This window comes from Drosophila sechellia, chromosome X (genome assembly GCF_004382195.2).
Source record: "Drosophila sechellia strain sech25 chromosome X, ASM438219v1, whole genome shotgun sequence".
In the NCBI taxonomy this organism is placed as follows: domain Eukaryota; kingdom Metazoa; phylum Arthropoda; class Insecta; order Diptera; family Drosophilidae; genus Drosophila; species Drosophila sechellia.
The window spans coordinates 21312592-21330931 of record NC_045954.1 but is presented as its reverse complement, the minus strand read 5'-3'; the positions used below and the strand labels follow the sequence as shown (position 1 = coordinate 21330931).

Genomic DNA, 18340 nt, shown 5'->3' with positions numbered 1-18340 from the left:
ACGAACACGGCTGAAAGCGCACTTCTGGCCAGTCGAAAAAATCCTTGATTGCATTCAGCTTGAAGAGCAAGGAAGCATTAAAATGAGGGGCTAGTAAAAAAGATCGGTGCCATCACAGATGCCAATTGGAATGGAGCCTCTTTGTGCGGCTAAGTGCGGCTGAATTGGCGATTAGATAAACCCCCTTCAGACGGAGTTATGCAATTTTTGATGGGACGACGATATTAAGCCTATCTTGGCAAATCATTGGGTTAACTACAGCTCACAAGCTGTTTTAAAGAAAGCCTAGGTAGAATTTATACTTTTAGAATTTGAGTTAAGGCTACTTAAATTATTTAAAAAATACTCGTTTTATTAGCAATTCATATATGTAGGTTATGTCATTTTCAAAATGAAATGGAACTATTAACTTGGGTCAAGTTGCAGTTGGCAAACTTAGCTACATACTCTCTGAACTTTTCAATTGTTTGTTCCTTTGGATATTTATTCTGATTTTTTGTAGAGGATTTCAGAGAGTTCCCATTGTCATTTCTTTTCACATTTAAATTGTGTGTGGCTAGCAAATTTGGCTTTCGCACGATTTCTCTTCGGATTTCGCATAAATTAATCATTGCCTTGCTCGAAATTTGTGCGGTCAAAGTGGGAAAGTCCAGGAGGCTTCTACGAGGGTAGGGAGGGAGAATGGTGTCATCTTGGATTTTCTGGTTTATGGGGCATAAAATGGGTGGTGCAGATGTGGTGGTTGCCTACAAAAGGAGGTTGGCAGACGTGCTTAGAGTTAAACGCACAAATGCAAGTTGGTTATTTCAATGGGACAACCGCAATTGATAAACCAATTATGCAGGATGCAAGTGACACTCGTCGGCATTCAGGCCATGTGTGCCCTCTCTCTCTCTCTCTCATTCCCTCCCCCTCTCTCTCATATATCCCACTCTTTCTTGCCAAATCTCACCGTCTCATTCTCAGTCCCAGTTCCCAATGTGACCTGCTTATTGAACGCAATTACCTGACACAGTTCCGTAGTTTACGCAAAAACGATGTCAATGCACGGGTCAAAGTTGAACAAAACAGAGACAGCGATAGCGAGCGAGTGCGATAGATATATTTGTATATACGGCAGGGGTGTGGTTAACTTTTCTTTTCAGGACTTTGTTAATTAGGCAAGCCCGTGTACCCGATCCCGAAAGCTGATTTCCCTCAGTGGAGGCCATCCAACCAATTGACCCAGTAATCCGAGCCAGATAAACTTTCCCGAAAAAAAAAAACAACAACGTACGGGGAACTCGCAACAAAAGTGCAATATTAAAAAACAAAACCCTCTTTGCCGACAAGTGCAGAAATCGAAAAGCAATGCCAACAAGTTCCAAACTGAAACCGAAATCGTCTCTTAGACAAAAACAACGGAAAACCGCCCCCCACACGAAAGAGTGGCCACGCAAAAAGTAGCGAACGATGCGATACCTAGGGTCCAAATTAGTGGTGAAAATGTAATATTACAAAATTATAGATGAACTTACCAAAAGATTGATTGATTGATGCCAGAACAGTTCATAGGTTTTCCTCATCGAGAATGGGGTAATTGAATCAAATCACGATTGAATTACCAAGAACTAAGCCATTCATAAATGATGAAGAAATGAGGAAGGCCGACACCCCCATGGACTGCGATTACAGGGTAGACTGGAACGGAAAGAGGACACCAGTTCGTGGTGACCTCGACCCGGCTATAACTTGTATTTGGTGGCCCATTGTTTTTGGCGGTTTTTCCTCTTTTTTTCATCGTGACTTTTCGATGGGCTATGGGCTTTGGGCAATGGCAAGATCCGCGCTTACTGACTTGACCATTGGGCAGCCAGTTATCGCAATCACAATTGCTATCCATTTCATTTACCGCAGGACAAATTTTTATTGCTGACCCAAGCAGCAAGGACGACGGCATTGTTTCAATATATAAAATTGCGGGAAAAGTTGCAATTGCAATTGTCCTCATTTTCTTTCAGTTAAGGACGATTTTATTTGTGTGGGGGACAATAAATGTTGTGCAACATTTTACATAAATAACAAGGACATGGACAGGACAACCTCAAACCCTCTCCACCGCCCCCGCCACCGTCTCATGTCCGTTTTGACAGTCGTCAAGTGCATTGTGCACTTTGCCAAAAACAATTTTGCATTTGCAGGATTCAGTGTTGTGCACTCGGTGCTCGTATTCAGCATCGTCAGTCAAGGACACTCTGCTGAATGTTTTCTGAATGAACAAGTGAGTGTTCCGTGTTCATACATATTCATACACAGCCTGTACACGTGTGCGTTCGAGTGGGCGTGTAACCACAAGTCAAAAGCCTCTTTAATTATGTTGACAATATGCAAATACCGGGTTTTGGACGGACGGGAAAAATAATTGCATTTCGGCTTGCGGTTCCCACTTCATTTTTATATTTTGCGATTAGGAATTTAGCAGTTTGTTTTGGATTAATGGATGAAAAGTGCGCTCTTGTGTGGTAAGAGGCTCTTTTGCAATTTCGTTGTTAAAGTCCTGACAATCTTGATCCTTGTCCTGTGGTTACGTACAATTTTAAGCGATTTGAAGGTTCTTAACTTTTCCGAACGTTTACCATTTAACTTTAAGAGTTGCATTTGCTTAACTGTTGAATGTTTTTGCTACTTTTGGGCATCTAGAGAAATTTGCACCCAACACTCTTGAATGTACTATAAGAACCAGTTACAAAAATGTTATAATCACGCGACAATGAGGCAATGTTACACATCACTTCAATATTGGTAAACATTTAACAAAATATTGTTGTGTTTAAATAATACCATTGATTGAACAACTTTCGCATCAATGACTCAATTTGTGCTTTTTGCTCCCGCCTCCTCTGTTTAATTACCCAGAATAATTCGAGGTGCAGCAGATTTGTATTGACATGGGGTTTTTTGTTATTCCACTTAGCTTAACTTTTAACTTTTTCCCAGTGCATGTAGTGTAAATACGTTGTGTTGTTTATCTGAATTTATACGTGAGTGTTCTCTTTTAGGGTTTTTTTGGTGCGCTTACAATCTTTACAAATTTCTATTAAAGCTATCAATAACTTGATGTATGTTGCATCACAAATTGTACATATATGTTCCTATGATTTTTATTTTCTGCTCAAACATTTACCAACGTTGAGTATTAAAGACGAAGCTCTTTGTTCTCAAGCCTAGGAATTTTGCCCTGATTTGTCCTTTAAACTGTGGTTTTTTGGCGGTCTAGTGGCAATTTCGCAACGGGTAATTGGATTTCAGCAGGGGCAAATTGAAATCTGTTCCCGATTGATGGGCTGCAATTTGCACAGCTTGATATTGACGGGCTGCTTAACCCATTGCCGCCCCAGCTGCCCAATCCACCCCCGTCGAAGCCCACGGATTGAGCGGCCACATAATGCGATTCATAATGATGGCGAGGCGTGTTAGTTAGGGAGTCCAATTGTTTCACAGACAATGAATGCCATGTGGTGATTAGCATTTTGAACTGTCAACTTCGGTGGCATCCCTTCTGCGGGGAGACGGGTGGGGTGGAAAAACCCAGCGAGTGTCGCTGACAATTTCCCAGGCATTAGCTTGTCGGCCAAGCCGAGCCGGACTCTTTGGCTCTTGGCTTTATTGTTGTCATATCAAGTGCGGCGACTTGGCAATTTATGCTGACAGAATGTCTGCTACACAATTCGTGCCGCCCATCTCATCCTCTTCGTAATTGGATAACATAATATTTAACTAATTTATTTGATATGGCGTACATACTTGTGATAAGGGCTCCAGTGCCATGTCGGGCATTTAAATGTAAATTCCGAATTTCGCATTGCAACTTCTGCAATTGCAATTTATGTCAGTGCGGCATCTCAGACATGACAGCTCCAAACCCAAACCCAATCCAAAGACCAAGCCCAAATCCGAATTCCAAGCCCCACCTTCCGAGCCATTTTCAAGCCATTGTCGGAGGCGTGGGGCCTAATCAAATTATCGCAAAATTCAATGAATTCGAAATGAGCAACGTCGGACAAGAATGGCAGCCTCTTTGAGAGCGATTCAAGTTGTGTGGTCCAAGGAAGGCGTTGCCGATTGTCGGAGAACAATTATTTGATTTAATTTAAACTCGGAGATTGTCCTAATGAATTGCCACGCTCGACGATTAGACCGGGATCAAAATGTTTGGCCGGGAATAATTCAATTAAAATGATTGTGGCTGCGGCCCAAAATATCATAATAGGCTGTTTATCTTTATTGATAGTAAGCCAGTGTCGTTATGCTGAGAAATCGGATGTGTGATTGATTGATTGCTCAGCAGTTAAAGGTAAAACAGTATGCTATGCTAGTGGTTTTAGTAAACTTGGAAAATAATACACATTTCTCAATCATTCATTCCTAAGGAATGCGAAAAATATGATGGTATGACTTGTAGTAACACAAAGCTTAATAACAAGGATTGTGCCAGAAATAGTTTGAATGTACATACATATATGCACATATATGTATGTGTGAAGAATTTAAATGAAATTTTAATATTTAGATATTTCTCATATCTGCCTTCCTTCATCAAAAATTTAACAAATACTATGGAATGTTTCTGGCACATTGCTGACATTCTTTCAAAGTTTGCTGATTCCAGCCTCTCAACTGATTAAGCACCATTTGCAGACCATATCGTTTTTGTGTATCGCAGTGACTTTTCCGATTTACGCAAACTCCTCCACCTCCGAAACTAATTGGCGAAAGCCACTCCGAACTGGCGCCCAGAAGCAAGGACCATTAGGGGACCACTTGAGTGTAGCAATGTGTCAATTAACAATTTGCGCGCACTGTGTGGTGCTGGTTATGATGTTGGTTCGGTTGGCCGGGATGCTAAATTATGCTGCCCAGCTCTGCGCCGTCAACTCTCCTGACCCTGACAAATTTATGCGCATCATTAGGGCCAAATAACTGTATTGTGTGTTACGAATACCCATGCATATAGCAAACCCATACCCTGTTCTACATACATATATACACGTATATATAGCGCTACAGTCGCAGCTGCAGACAAGCGCCAGCCAAGTCCACTCAATTTGTTTGTTTTCACGAGCATTTAAGTGGCTCAAGTGGCCGAGCTAAATTCCCAATTGCTGTACATGTTGTAACTAAGTGTTAATAGCATGGGTGGGTAGTCCCCCTCCACGGAAAACCAGGCCCCTTCCCACCCACTTGGTGTTTGATGAGCTCAAGTGGGAAATTGCAGGAAAATAACTAAGTGCTGAGATCTGATTGCGAAACAAATTGTGGGAATATTAGGTGTATGTTTTATTTATTGATTAACTAATTCAATGGATATAATTTAATGAAGCTGTGTAGAAATTGCAGCCAATTATAACTAGTTATACTAGACATAAAGGTATACCCTTTAAAATCCAAATCCAAGTCATATACATAATGCACAAGTTCAATCGAATGTCTTCGATCAAATACATAAAAAGCCACGTTGCAGGCAGTTACATGTGTGGTCCCAAGGAAGCGACAGAGGTTTCCATTTAACAGCACTCGGTTTCAACGCTTTGAGTAATCACTCGGTCAATTTCCAATCCATTGGGCTGGCCAATTAGGCAAATCAAATTGACCAAGAGCTCGAAACTCGGACTGCGCCGCACAAACACAGAGAAAAGCTAATCAAAAGCCGCCGACAAAGGAAGCGAATAAATGAAAAGCGGGAAAAGTGGGGAAAAATGGGAAAGTGGAATAAACTGGCTGGATGAGGTGACGAAATCGCATTACAACAATTAAAGCACACACGCTCCATCGGCGTTTTTTTCACCCTTTTTTTTGCAAGTTTGGCAGTAAACTGTCTAACAAAGACTTAAAAGCTTAAAGCACAAATAATCCAGCAGGCCAATGGGGGGAGGGGCTTAGGGCCATTCAATCAACGAAAATGAAAATGAAAATGAAATGAGGGTGGTGCGTTGTGGGTTGTGGGTTGTGGGTTGTGGGTTGTGGGTGGGGCGGGCCCTTTCGGGTGCGGTCTGTGTGCGCACTTATTCATTCATTTGTGTACTAATAGGCGCACAATCAGACAAAATGACAGACAATCAGTCAAACAAACAGACAAATATACAAACACACACACGCACACATGTACACACACACCTACGCCCGAGACAAACAAACATGCAGACAAACAAAGGCGGTTGGCGATGGCAGCCAACAAACGACATTATCCAAAGTCAACAGCACAAACAAATCACACACACTGAAACACAGCGGTGTTTAAAAAAATAGTGCTATTGGAAGTGATATTTTTAATCAATTTACAAAACAAATATTTAACAAAATTATTGGGGTATTTTAAGCAGCTTTCCAAATTTGGTGTTCGTAGATAGATTAGGGAAATAGCAAGTTTAGCTAACATAATTTAAGTTTTTTATAGCATTGTGTTTTCGTTTTGGAGGAAAATGGAACGGACACACTCATGTGTTAACCTACAAACTATTTAACTATTTATCATATGTTCAGGCATCAAATGTTTTAATTGACCAGTATGTCGCAGTCATTATTGCTATTCACTTGACCCATGCTGTACACAAGCATACACTTAACACCCGTACGGGCACCCACACACTCGCGCGCTCATAGACCTCAACACAGACGCACACTTACACAGGCACGCATTAGGTGCGCTCTTTATGTTTTATCGCAAAATGCGATGCTTGGCTGCTGATGAGTGCCAGCCAGCCAGGCACAGCCAACCTCCAACCCTCACCCCCCTTCGTTCCCTTAGCTCTCAAGAGATGGAAGCTTGTCATTTACCCATACCCAGGAGCATACCCTCGAAAAACCCCTCGCTGTTCCCATGGTTTTTCTAAGCTAGAGTGAATTTTGTGTTCCGCTTGTTCACTTAATGATTCTGTTTGCTATTTATGATGCAGTCATGCTTTTGGCAGTGTTGAAAAGTGTTTTAAGCAGCAAAAAGTTCATTTTCTGGCTAGTTAATCACCCAAAAAAGATAGATATTTTACAAGAGTTTCTGTTTCGTGATTATGTTTTGCCTTCTTTCATATAAATCGCTTGAATCAGATATATGTAGCTATTTTTTATTTTTATTTTGTTTTCAAAGTGTTGGAAATTTAAATCTAAGGGCGACAATATAATAAAGTTTAGACTATTTTATTATTATATAGTGACACGCTATTGGTATAAACATATTTATCGCCTTTAAGAAAAAAAAAAGTCCCTATGAGTTTTCCTGCTAGCACTTTTCTCACAGACCGAAGGGCATCCACCGAGTTTAGTGGAAAAATGCCGGTCGACTTTCTTGTTTACTTGTTAACTTTGACTCACTGCGGATGTTCCTTGTTTTGGCTTTTGGTATTGTTGTTGCTGGCGACTGCATAAACCGCTTAGCGGGCGTAATTTAAATCGCCTTTGTTGCTCAGAAACCCGTGCGGAAAGCCTTTCAGAATGATTATCATAATGGGCAAATGGCAAATGGTGTTAGCAACTGGCTTTTCTCCTGATTACGCCGCGCATGCCATTCATGTAGGGAGTGTGTATGAACATACATACGTGGGTGCCTTTGACTCTAAGATGTCCTAATAGGTGGCTCTTACTTTTAGAGCTCGAGAGCTGTATGTCTCCTTCACTTCGTTGATGGGTTAAAGTCAGCCCAGAAATCGAATTTTCAAGCTGCTTAGAGGGCTTACTATTGTAGCTTTTCATATTTTTTGGTAGCTTTAATATTTTCTCAAGAAAGTCAGGCCAATTTCATCCGAAAACCTCAGCTAATTATAAGTTTTCTTTTTTGTTTCGCTGCAAAAATGTTGTGAAAAATAAAAACGAAAAGTCGATGTTTTGGTTGGGCTTAGTTTCTCGTGATCCAAAAATTGCCTGTCTCTGGTTACGTGTAACAAGTTAACTTGTCTGGCTAAGCAGGGGCTTAGCCCAAGGGGGGCTATAACCCCTCGGGAAACTAAAGCGAAGACATCCAAGACAGAAAGGCATTCCATACGGTTTTCCTTTTTTCGCCTTATTTCGTGTTATCCCAAGTTATTGATCAAGCTCGCCCAAAAAATGCAGTCTCAGTTTGTAGCCCCGGCCGCACGACGCCCCTGTGTCTGGGACATGACAGCTAGCTGGTAGCTGGGAATCCCCTTGCAGTTGGTTTTTTTTCGGTGTGTGTTGCCCAAAAGTCTTCAACTTCAACTTGTGTTTCTCGCTTTTTCCACGACTGTCGAACATTTTTCGTGTGCAATGGCAAAATGCTCGTGTCTGGCAGCGGGGGCGGCTGGCAGCACCAAGGAGGCGTGGCAGGCATTGGCAATGTCTGCACGCGATGTTTAACGTCTGCTTTCCCGGATCCTGGCTCCTCTTGCCTGAATCACCAACACCGCCGCCGCCAAGCCCCACCAAGTTCCAGACGATAGGCAAATGCAAACAAGAAACTTTTTCGGCCGAAACGGAGGAGAAACCGCCAGACCATGCCCCCTTTATGGGCGATGCCCCCAAGCCGAGCCCACCGCCCCTGGAAATCTGTGTGTCTGTGTGAGTCCGCCGCTTCCGCCTTGCCAAGCACCGCCAATCATTGGCGTAAATTGAGCTCATTGTGGTCTAACAGCATTACACCGGCCATGTACGACGGCGCCCATGTGTGGGCAGGGAAGTTGGGTTGTTGAGGGGGCTGAGGGTGCTGAGAGTGCTAAGGGGGTAGGGGAGCTAAGGGTCGGCGACGGGCAGACACAGATAGATGGAGCTGCCAAATTCAACTGTGACTGCACAGCGAGAAAAGCTTTGCAAATGTGTTGCAAAAACTTCCTGCATCCCACCGAAAAAAATCCTTTCTAATTGTATACGATTATTTTGACAATTTTGAACAATTTGGAAATGTTGCGAAATAAAAAATGATTTACCAAAAATAATAGAAATATTATCCAAGTGTCTGGTTTAGGCCAAGTCTGGCGGCGCCTGTGTGAAGTCGTTAAATGCGGCAAAGTAAAATAAATTGAGCCAAGTCATGTTTCGAGCATGAAATGCATTTTTATTGCACCCAGCAATGGGTTTTTCCAAGGGATTGCGGATGGCGGATGGAAGATTGATGGATGGGGGATCGAGGGTCGTGGGTCGCGAGTCGCGGGTCGTGGAATGGGCACAACAAGGGTAACCACCGAAATATATGAACTATTGAAATGCACAAGATATTGACTGCCGACTAACGACCCTCGACCGTCGACTGTCGACTGGCGGCCTCTGGAGTTGCCGGCCATAAAGTTCATAAATTTACGACGACCCAAGCGGCAAGTTGCAAGTTGCACGTTGCAAGTTGCTTGCTGAAAGTCCTTTGAACAGCAGACAAACTTTCATCGAATGGAAATTATTATTTCATTTATCAGTTTTGCTTAAAGGTTTACTTTGGCGACCAGGAAGTGCTCGATAAGCTGAATTGCGGGGGGGTTTCATTAGGAGTTACATAAAAATGTTGTTACTGAAGTGCCGTGATTGCAACTCTCTTATTTCATTTGTTACTAGCTTTAAGCGAGTTGCAACTTGCGAAATTTAAGTTCAAATATTAATAGATCCACTCAGGCAGTCAGGTGATTTATTAACTGCAGTTTGGTCTTTAATACGCCTCGAAGTATTTCTGTTTTGCTTGAGCGCATTGAAGCTTAAAATATAGCTTCATTTTAATCTGCGGCCTGTGTGCCTTGAGCATTTTTGTAATTACACCTCAACTGGCCTGCATTTAACTAAGTAATCTCCATTCATTCGCTGGACTATTTATTAATTCAACTCTTTATCTCTTCTTATCTCGTTGCAGGTGAGTTTCGCCGGCCAAGGAGAAATGGTTAGCCCACGATTTTCCGCAAGGGGTCGGATGGCTAAAGCTGGCCACTAATTGCCCCCGTTGGCAGATCCCTCAGATGCCTCAATTCCAGACCGCATTCCCCATTTTGACTCCATTTCGGCCCGGGTTTGCCTCCCGCTGTGTGTAACGTAGCCAAGTCCATGTACTCCGGGTTTTCTGGTTCTGGTTGTGGTTTTGGGCTTTTTCGGCTTGTGCCCTCCTGCAGTTTCATAAATTTTAATGTAATATTTCCATGTTGTACAATTTGGTTGGCGGGGTGGGGGACGAAAAACGCTTACAACGCCGAAAATTATGCTATAAAAATGCACTGCCACTAATTAGGCCAACAAACATGGCAGAAGCGCCAGCAGATGCGTACTTAGAAATGTTTCCTTGGCCGCCTTTTGATATTACTTTTTAGTGGCCATATCCTATTTTTTCGTTATTTTCCTTGCTTTCTCTTTATTGTGGATCCTCAATGGCGGCGCTTCGCTTCGCGCGCCCCATTTCTGTTGTAAGTGTAATCATCGCACGATGAAAGCCGCTTACAATAATTGCCCCATCTTGTCCGGACATCGTGTCCCAGGTCCGAGTCTCTATCCGCATCCCTGTCCCTGTCCGTGTCGGTGTCCTGTGTCCTGGGTCCTGGGCTCTGAGTACGGAGAGCCGGCTTCCGGATGAGGGGCTTCTTTTTTCGCCTTCGCCGGCATTGAAGTCGCTACGTTTTGTGTCGATTTCCGTTCTTTTTTGGCCTCCTCGCCTTTCGCATTTTATTTTCCAACAGTAATCGCAATTGCAAGGGGATCGGTGGTGGCTCCTCAGATTTTTTTGGACTAAATGTAAATTGAATCAAGTTATTAGTGAGTTTCCAAGTGAATTAGCCAAGGCAAAGGAAAGGCGAGCAAAAACAGGAAGCTGTTAGCCAGGACGAAATTGTGGTATTTATTCAGCCAACTATAATAACGTGTAGTGTACTTTGAAGCACAAATATTATTGCTGGCGAATGTATTTATTTTTATTAATTTTCTATAGATAAGAACGTGAATCAAGTCTACGAAATTTCGGTTGCCAAGTATATGGTTATCCTTTATTATTTTTAGAATTAGAATTATGCAAGAGTTTGCCATTACTTCTTCCTTTCCTTTTTTTCGCTCAACTTGGGCCACAACTTCGCAGGCTTGTGGTTTATTTTGAATTTTTGCATAAATAATAGAAAATTCCTTATTTTTGCTCATGCGTCGGACCTTGCTTTCCTTTCATTTCCGTTTCCTTCCATTTTCTTGTTTCGGCCGACTGAGATATTAATAAATAATTTTATTCTATTTAAATATTTAAGCGCCCGGTCAGTCATAAATGTAATTTATTGCCGCCTGTGCCACACCCCTTTTTTAAGAGTATTTATGCCGCTCGCCTTTGTTGTCCTGTCAATGTTGTTGTGCTCGTATTGTTGCCGCCTAGACGAGGGTCCCAAAAAATGCTGGAAAACTGAAACTTTTTGTTGCCACCACCGAAGCCGCTGTGTTGTGTGGTCATTTATGTCATTTCATATTTATTCGGTGGCCTTCTGCATAATTGGCAATCCTCTCGCTTCGCAAAAAAAAATACGCAGCCCGAAAGCTTTCAAAAACCACCAAAATAAAAATCGAGAAAGGACCGGGAGCTAACCGATGTCCTGTGGGACCGAGGGCAAGGAGAAGGGAGAGAGGCGGGAGCAGATGGCAGCAAAATTACAAAAACATCACAATTTAAGCAGGCCTTTAAAGACCACTGTCCTGCGTCAGTCCTGCTGTCTGCTTAAAAATAAATCTATGTAAATGCATTTAACGTGGTCGGGATGGGCGGATTAATTGAGTTGCCACTCGGTGGCAGTTGGTTGCTGAATATTGCAGTGCTCCTCTGATCCTGCACTTTCTCCTGCTGCTCCTGTTCCGTCTGCTCCTCCCATGAATTCACATCACGCATACGCCATGTGGCACATACACTGACTGCAACTTCCCCCAGCTCAACTTCGCTCTGTTGGCCCGGCTATTGACTTGGGCCGAAAAGTAGCCGAGAAACTTAAAACTGGCAAAGAGTTGAGTAAAGTTGATCCAGTGCTAGTGAATCCCCGGGCATTTTGTGGCTTTTGCGGCCTTCCTTGGCCTAAGTATTTCAGCACTTCTGCATATTTTATTGTATTTTAATTAACTAAATCTCCACCGCCGGTTCCGGACGGGAAACTCTGTCAACTTGCGGTTACGAAAAAGTGCGGAATTTCCAGAGCAAGCGAAACGCTTTTCCAATACTTTGCTTCTTTTCCACTTGAACATACCCAACATTGTCCTGAAAATTCTTCAAAATGTACAATATGTCTTGTCTAGAGCATACTGCTCTTCAAAAAAATCAGTAAAATTTTGAAAACTATTCAAAGTACTCCGAAATTCAGACGCAATCGTTATCAAATCGTAGCTCACAGGTAAAAACGTCTAGAAATTAGTTTTTTCTAGACCAACCCATTACGAAGTCTTGAAAATATGTTCTTTTACAGATTGTAAGCGTGATTTAACTTTTCTGTGCAGGGAATTATCCCCAAACTTGTTGACACTATCAACAAGACGAAAAGGCCAGCACAGCACCGCTTGGCCCAAAAGTGTTTGTCATCCGCCTTTGTCTTCGGTGACCGGGTGATAAATCTGCATTAAAACTTCATTCTCCGGACGGCAGACCATGTTTGTGTGTCCGAAAAATTAAATGTCACGTGCTAAGGTCGGATATGGAAAGCCGGCCAAAAGGAAAGCAACTTTTTAAGCCACTCTCCCTTCGTCAGCGAGATTGACTTTGGCGTTGACTCTGACTCTGACTCTGGATCCGCCTCCGGCTCCGGCTTCGGCTCCGACTCTGGCTAATTTATCAACAAATTGTTAAGTGCCAGCGACTGCAACTGGATGCAGGACCGCCGACAGTGAAATCTCACTTTGACAAATTAAATATTGGCCGGAAAGCGGAAAAATAGGGAGCACGTTGGAGGACTTATCTATCTATCCGTATCAAATGTCTCGGCTTTCTAGCCGGATAAATGCAGTTAAATGGCTTTTGGCATCGCTTTTTGGCCTACCCGAGGCCAAGGAGGCCTGGAAAATGGTCTTGAGCCCCTTTGGGAAACCACTTTCCACCACCCACCACCTTCCATATCCCCCCATTTGGTTTCCCAGTTGCGAATCCTCGGCTACCCGCTGTCAACATTTTCCGTTCCGTTCCGTTTTCCGTGGGGTTTGAAGGGTCGCAGCTGCACTCAAATATTTGCCGCATTTTTTATGCGACCACAAAACAGTGGGCGCAAGTGAAATGGCAACACATAGTGCGAGCAAGACAGAGCACGCCTTTTTATGCGATTTGCGTTTCGTCATAAATTTAACAGCAAGTAAATATTTGATTTGATTTTCGCTTCAACCCGACGGATACAGCCAGAAACGGCATCAGTTGATTAAATGACAATTTTCAGCTTTTCAATTTCGGTGATTTTCCTTTATGGATTTAATTGAACATTTTAGGGGGCGGAAAAGAACTGCAGAATTTTATATGCTTATGAAAGGGCTGTTTTGTTTGGCAAAGGAGAAACACTTGAAGCGCAAATCGGACAGATCCTCATTTTTTATTGCAGTCCGTTGGAGCTTGAAATTTTACAAATTGTTTTCTGTGTATGGTGATTATTCTGATATTTAAATTTCTTAAGCGAGGACATCAGTGCGTATGAGTGATATGGCGGATATGGAACCCTTTGTCTTCAACATGGTACAGAAAAACGTCTATTTGTATGCCTATTTTTTTAAATCATTATTTTTCTTAAATCATTAATTAATTCGTGTAAATCATTTAAATGTCTATTCTAGTTACGAGCTATGCATGTGTATTTATATTTTATAATTGGGAATTTCCGTGCAAAGTCCTGAAAAGCTTTGTGCTTTTTTCGCTTCGCGGCTTTTTTATTTTTCCTTTCGCTTCACTCCACTAATGGAAATAATTTGAAATTAGGAAAATTATGATGAGAGTTCGTCCTGTGCGCTGTATGTCCTTTTGTGTCTTAGCAACCGGAGGAGGCTTTCCACTCACACTCACACACACACACACACATGTGACTAGCCGAGGAAAATGAGCATAAAACAAAGTTTATGTGCAACTTTTTGATTACAAATGCAAATTACAGCGTCGACTGAAGCTCAGAGCAATAACGGCAAAAAATGTCAGGGCGGAGAAGAAAAAATGCCTGGAAAAGCGTGGCAGAAGGAAAAACTTTTTCATATTGCAGCAGAAATTGCGTCAATGTTTGTTTGTTCGTTCGTTCGTTGGCTCGTTTGTTTGTTTGCCTGCTTATTTGTTCGTTTGTTCGCCTGTTTGTTTGTTTGTCTCTGTTTGCCCATCGCCGTTTGACGCTGTTTTGCCAGTTTAGAGTTGACGAAACATTTTATTTGCAGGCAGTGCCGAAAAGTGCGTAATCATAACTTTGCAGGGGTTTCATGTTGATTTGATTAGGGAAACGAAGTATATATTTAAATGTGACGAAACAGGGAAATTCTTATGACTTTGATGTCTGCGCCTAGGTGGCGGGGAACCGCAATAAAGCTGTTGCAAATTGGTCTTGGAAAACCTCGGGTTCTTAAGCGGCATCTGAACTTTTTAAATCCCCTCAACTTATCTAGACCATAACTTAGTTTTAAATAGGTAATATTTCAAAGCCCTCTACTTCTTAAAATAGATTTTCTGGAATCGTTTAAGGATAATTGCAGTTTGAAGCTGTTTTTGCCATTTTCCCGACAGCGACCAACATCATTACTCAATTTGCAGCAATTAATTTCCATGCCAACAACTCGATTTGTTCGCCGACTCCGTTCACTATCTCCATGTGTCCCCCTGCTGCTGCTCCTTGGTCCTTTTTTGTCCTTTTTACCAGTTTTACCAGTTCTGTTGCCTTTGTGCTGCCGCTTGTTTACGGGTGACATCCGTTTTGCTAGTTTTGATGCAGGTTGCCTGCTGCGATAATGATGGTGATGATATGGCCATGATGGCGGTGGATGAGGTGAAGGTGCTGCAGAAGACCCAAATTAATTTCTTCGGCTTTTGTCTGCAGTTATTTGCCTCATATGCGAGTACGAGTATATGTATATGTATATGTTTCTGTTTTTAGGTGTGCACAGATATGGTACGTAAAACCACCCAGGTATTCACTTGCAGCCGGTGGACACATTTCAACTTATGCTGTGTGTGTGCTCTGCTCTGCCGGAGAAACTTTTTGCAGGCGGAGTGGAGAGCGAAAACTGTTTTTCTGCTTTTCAGCCGGAAAAGTTCGGGCCAAAGGTGGTCGGAGTCGGCCATAACCTCAATTATATGCAAGCTCATTGTCGTCTGTTTTCCGCCCTGCCTCTGCGCTGGCCGGCCTCCTTCTCCTCTTCGGCCAACTTCTCGATAAGCGTTTAATTGCTGGTCGAGGACCCAACGTCCCGTCTTCTGGGATGCCCGATATTGGGTGGCACAGAACGGGCTGTTGCCTGGCTGTTACGGAGCCGGGAACGGACGGGGGTCAGAGAGCACCGGAAATGCGTTGAACAATTTCAACCGGATGTTAAATGTCAGGGCGCTTGTCGCCGTTGTTGCCACAGTGGCCATGGCCCATGGCCCATGGCCCTTGTTGTTCTTGCTGTTTTTGTGGAATCTGCAATTTATAAGCGACAGCCGCTGTCAGGCACAGCACGAAATTGATGCCCGATCCGATCGGATCGCCGGCACTTGGAGTGGAAACTCCAATAAAAGTGCACCGGGCTGCTATTAAATGCCGCCATTGTAGTGGATTCCAGTGCTTTTAGTTGGTGGTGCTGCACCAGCTGGGGTGGTATTGGTGATACAGATATGAAACTTGGTATACAGCTACTTTAAGCTATTATTTTCGTTGTCTATTTAGGTTTCGTTAGTTGGATAAAGATCCTGAATCATGTTTGTTTGCTCGTCATTGTGGTGCATTTCTATGCATATCTAGGCTAGGACCTAGACTTGTTTTGTCCTTCAAGCACTACTGACTGACAGTTAATCTGTGGCACAAAAACAAAATTTTTTGCCATATTTTGCGAATTTACATGTGCCAATCTGTTAGAAAATATATGACTGATTTGATCCTAAAATGAAATAATAAATAATAAAAAGTATAACATTACCGACCGTGACAGGACTCGAACCTGCAATCTTCGGATCCGAAGTCCGACGCCTTATCCATTAGGCCACACGGTCGCTTGTTTTCAAGCGGATTAAGATGTGAATAAGCCAATCGTGGGGAACGAGTGTGGGAGTGAGACAGCATGAGCGGATTTAGAAAGAGAGAGGGCGAACTAGAATGCGAATAAGAAAGAGAGGGAGAATGGTATGTGCGAAAACAAAGCGAGGCGCTAATTAAGCAACGCTCTAATGAACAACTGACGAAATGCCGGAATGGGTGAACGGCGGAATGGGTAAATGGGGGATGCCGGTGCCGGAGTGACGAACTGACGGACGGACAATAAGGTGCAGCTGCTTCCTCTTCCTGGCTCATGAGCACAAATACCGACAATAGAACACGTTTCATACGCAAGAAATGAGTGTGAAAAAACTAAAGAGCTGGGCAAAAAATGAAAGAATAACTAGACGGCGGAAAGTGGGAATAAAAAAATGAAATGTCAAGGAAATGTGCAAAATGACTTGAAAACTCTTGTGTTATTATTATGAGTTTGTTGCTTTTGTCTCTGCAGCGAGCTGAATAGGAGAGAATATTTCCGGCTTCGTATTCCCACTCGTTCTTTCAGAGGGGAGTTGGGCTTCCGTGCCACGTCATTACTGCAAATCTCAAAGCTTTAAGAATTCGCCTCTCGGCGATCCGCGTTCTATTTTTAGGCTCGTACGCTCCGTCGCGTCTCATTGCGATTTCTCGCAAACGGGATCAACGGCCCATTAGCTCAGTTGGTTAGAGCGTCGTGCTAATAACGCGAAGGTCGCGGGTTCGATCCCCTCATGGGCCACAAATACTTTTTTTTAAGGAAGTTAATATTTTCTTTAATTAATTCTTTTTTGCTGTATTCTTTAGTAACAAATTCCTGCAATTTGTATTGCTTAACCCTATAAACTGTGGAATAAGAAATTAATTTTACCGACTACCCAATTATGTTGATGCCAATCAGATCACAATGTATTCAATTCCAAGCACAATGCATTGAGAACAGTCGAATTCATCAGGGGGGCCTCATTAGCATCAGCATCACATCACCATCATAATATAGTCAGCAGCCTCGTCATCGGATTGATTGGCCGGGCCAGAGGCATCTTCCGTTTGGTACTTTATTCATTCGCTTTTCTTTCATTTGGCTACATTTCATTTGATTCAATTCGTTTCGTAGTCGATTTCATGCCATTTCCCTCCATTCAATGCCACTTGCCCACTGAAGCCCCCACGTACCTCCTGTGTACGAAACCCTTCGATTCCCAGCAATTCCCTTCAATTCATTCGGCTCGATTCATGGCTACCAATTTGCAGGAGGCGCCATTGCCGGCGCTCGAAAACAACATGAGCATATTTTCTTTGGACCATAGAGAGGGGACAGGTCAGTGGGTACTCTGCCCTGTAAATGTTTTCATTTCCCCGCCGACCCCTTTAGCTCTTTCGTTTTTTGCCCCCTTTTGGCAAGCATTCAAAATGAAAAGTCGTTGGGAAAAAGCAAACCGAACCGAACCCCACGATAATGTGCATCAAATGAGCTGTGCGCACATTTAGCAGGCGTCGCCTTGGCTATTGAACTTTATTAGCCTTGTACTCGTCCTGGAAACTCCACCTCCCAATTCTCAAGGCCCCACACCACGCTGTCTGGCTGGATCTGGTCTGCTGGTCCTATGTTTTTCGCAAAAGCAAAAAATGGCAGCCGTAAACGTTTGAGAACCTCAAAAGACTGTTTGGGTAGGGGGCAGTATATCAAAAAGCTTAACTGAAACACGCTCGGACATTTGTCGTGGCTGCAATCCCATGGGGATTTTCCCATAAACGACCAGAAAATGCCCTAATATATGGCCAGTTCTTTTCTGATACGAATCTTTATGGCTGTGAATTAATTCTCGTGTGACACAGCATTGCTTTCCATATATTCTATTACTTGAGATAATAATCAAGTCTGACCAGTGTGCTGAAAGGTATTTCATGAGGTTTAAACAACGTTTATAAACTAAACTTAAAAGGTACTTTTAAGTAAAAGATAAATATTTCTTAATATAACATTATTTGGGAAAATGTGTCACTGAGGATTTTTTTCATCTGATTAGTAATTATTTGCAGAGCTTTTAAGAAATTCTATATAATTCTTAATTTTTTGTTTTTGTGAGATTAATTAATAAATTCGTATTTTAAACGTCTTATAAAGACGCATACGCATTGAACCAGTCCAAAGTTGCAATGTTTTTAAGAAATCATTTTTGTTCATACATGTATACTGCATAAATCAATCGACCAATTGCATA

General features: G+C 42.6%; 1 protein-coding gene and 2 non-coding genes across 6 annotated transcripts in view; 2 read left to right on the top strand and 1 right to left on the bottom strand.

Moving 5' to 3' along the window:
• Positions 1-18340, top strand: part of LOC6615206 (loricrin) — a 73700-nt gene that overhangs the window by 32119 nt on the left and 23241 nt on the right. The gene's annotated exons all lie outside the window — the stretch shown is intronic.
• Trnar-ucg lies at positions 16024-16096 on the bottom strand. Its single transcript has one exon. It is a non-coding gene; the product is annotated as a tRNA-Arg (tRNA).
• On the top strand, positions 16784-16857 carry Trnai-aau. The gene has a single exon. It is a non-coding gene; the product is annotated as a tRNA-Ile (tRNA).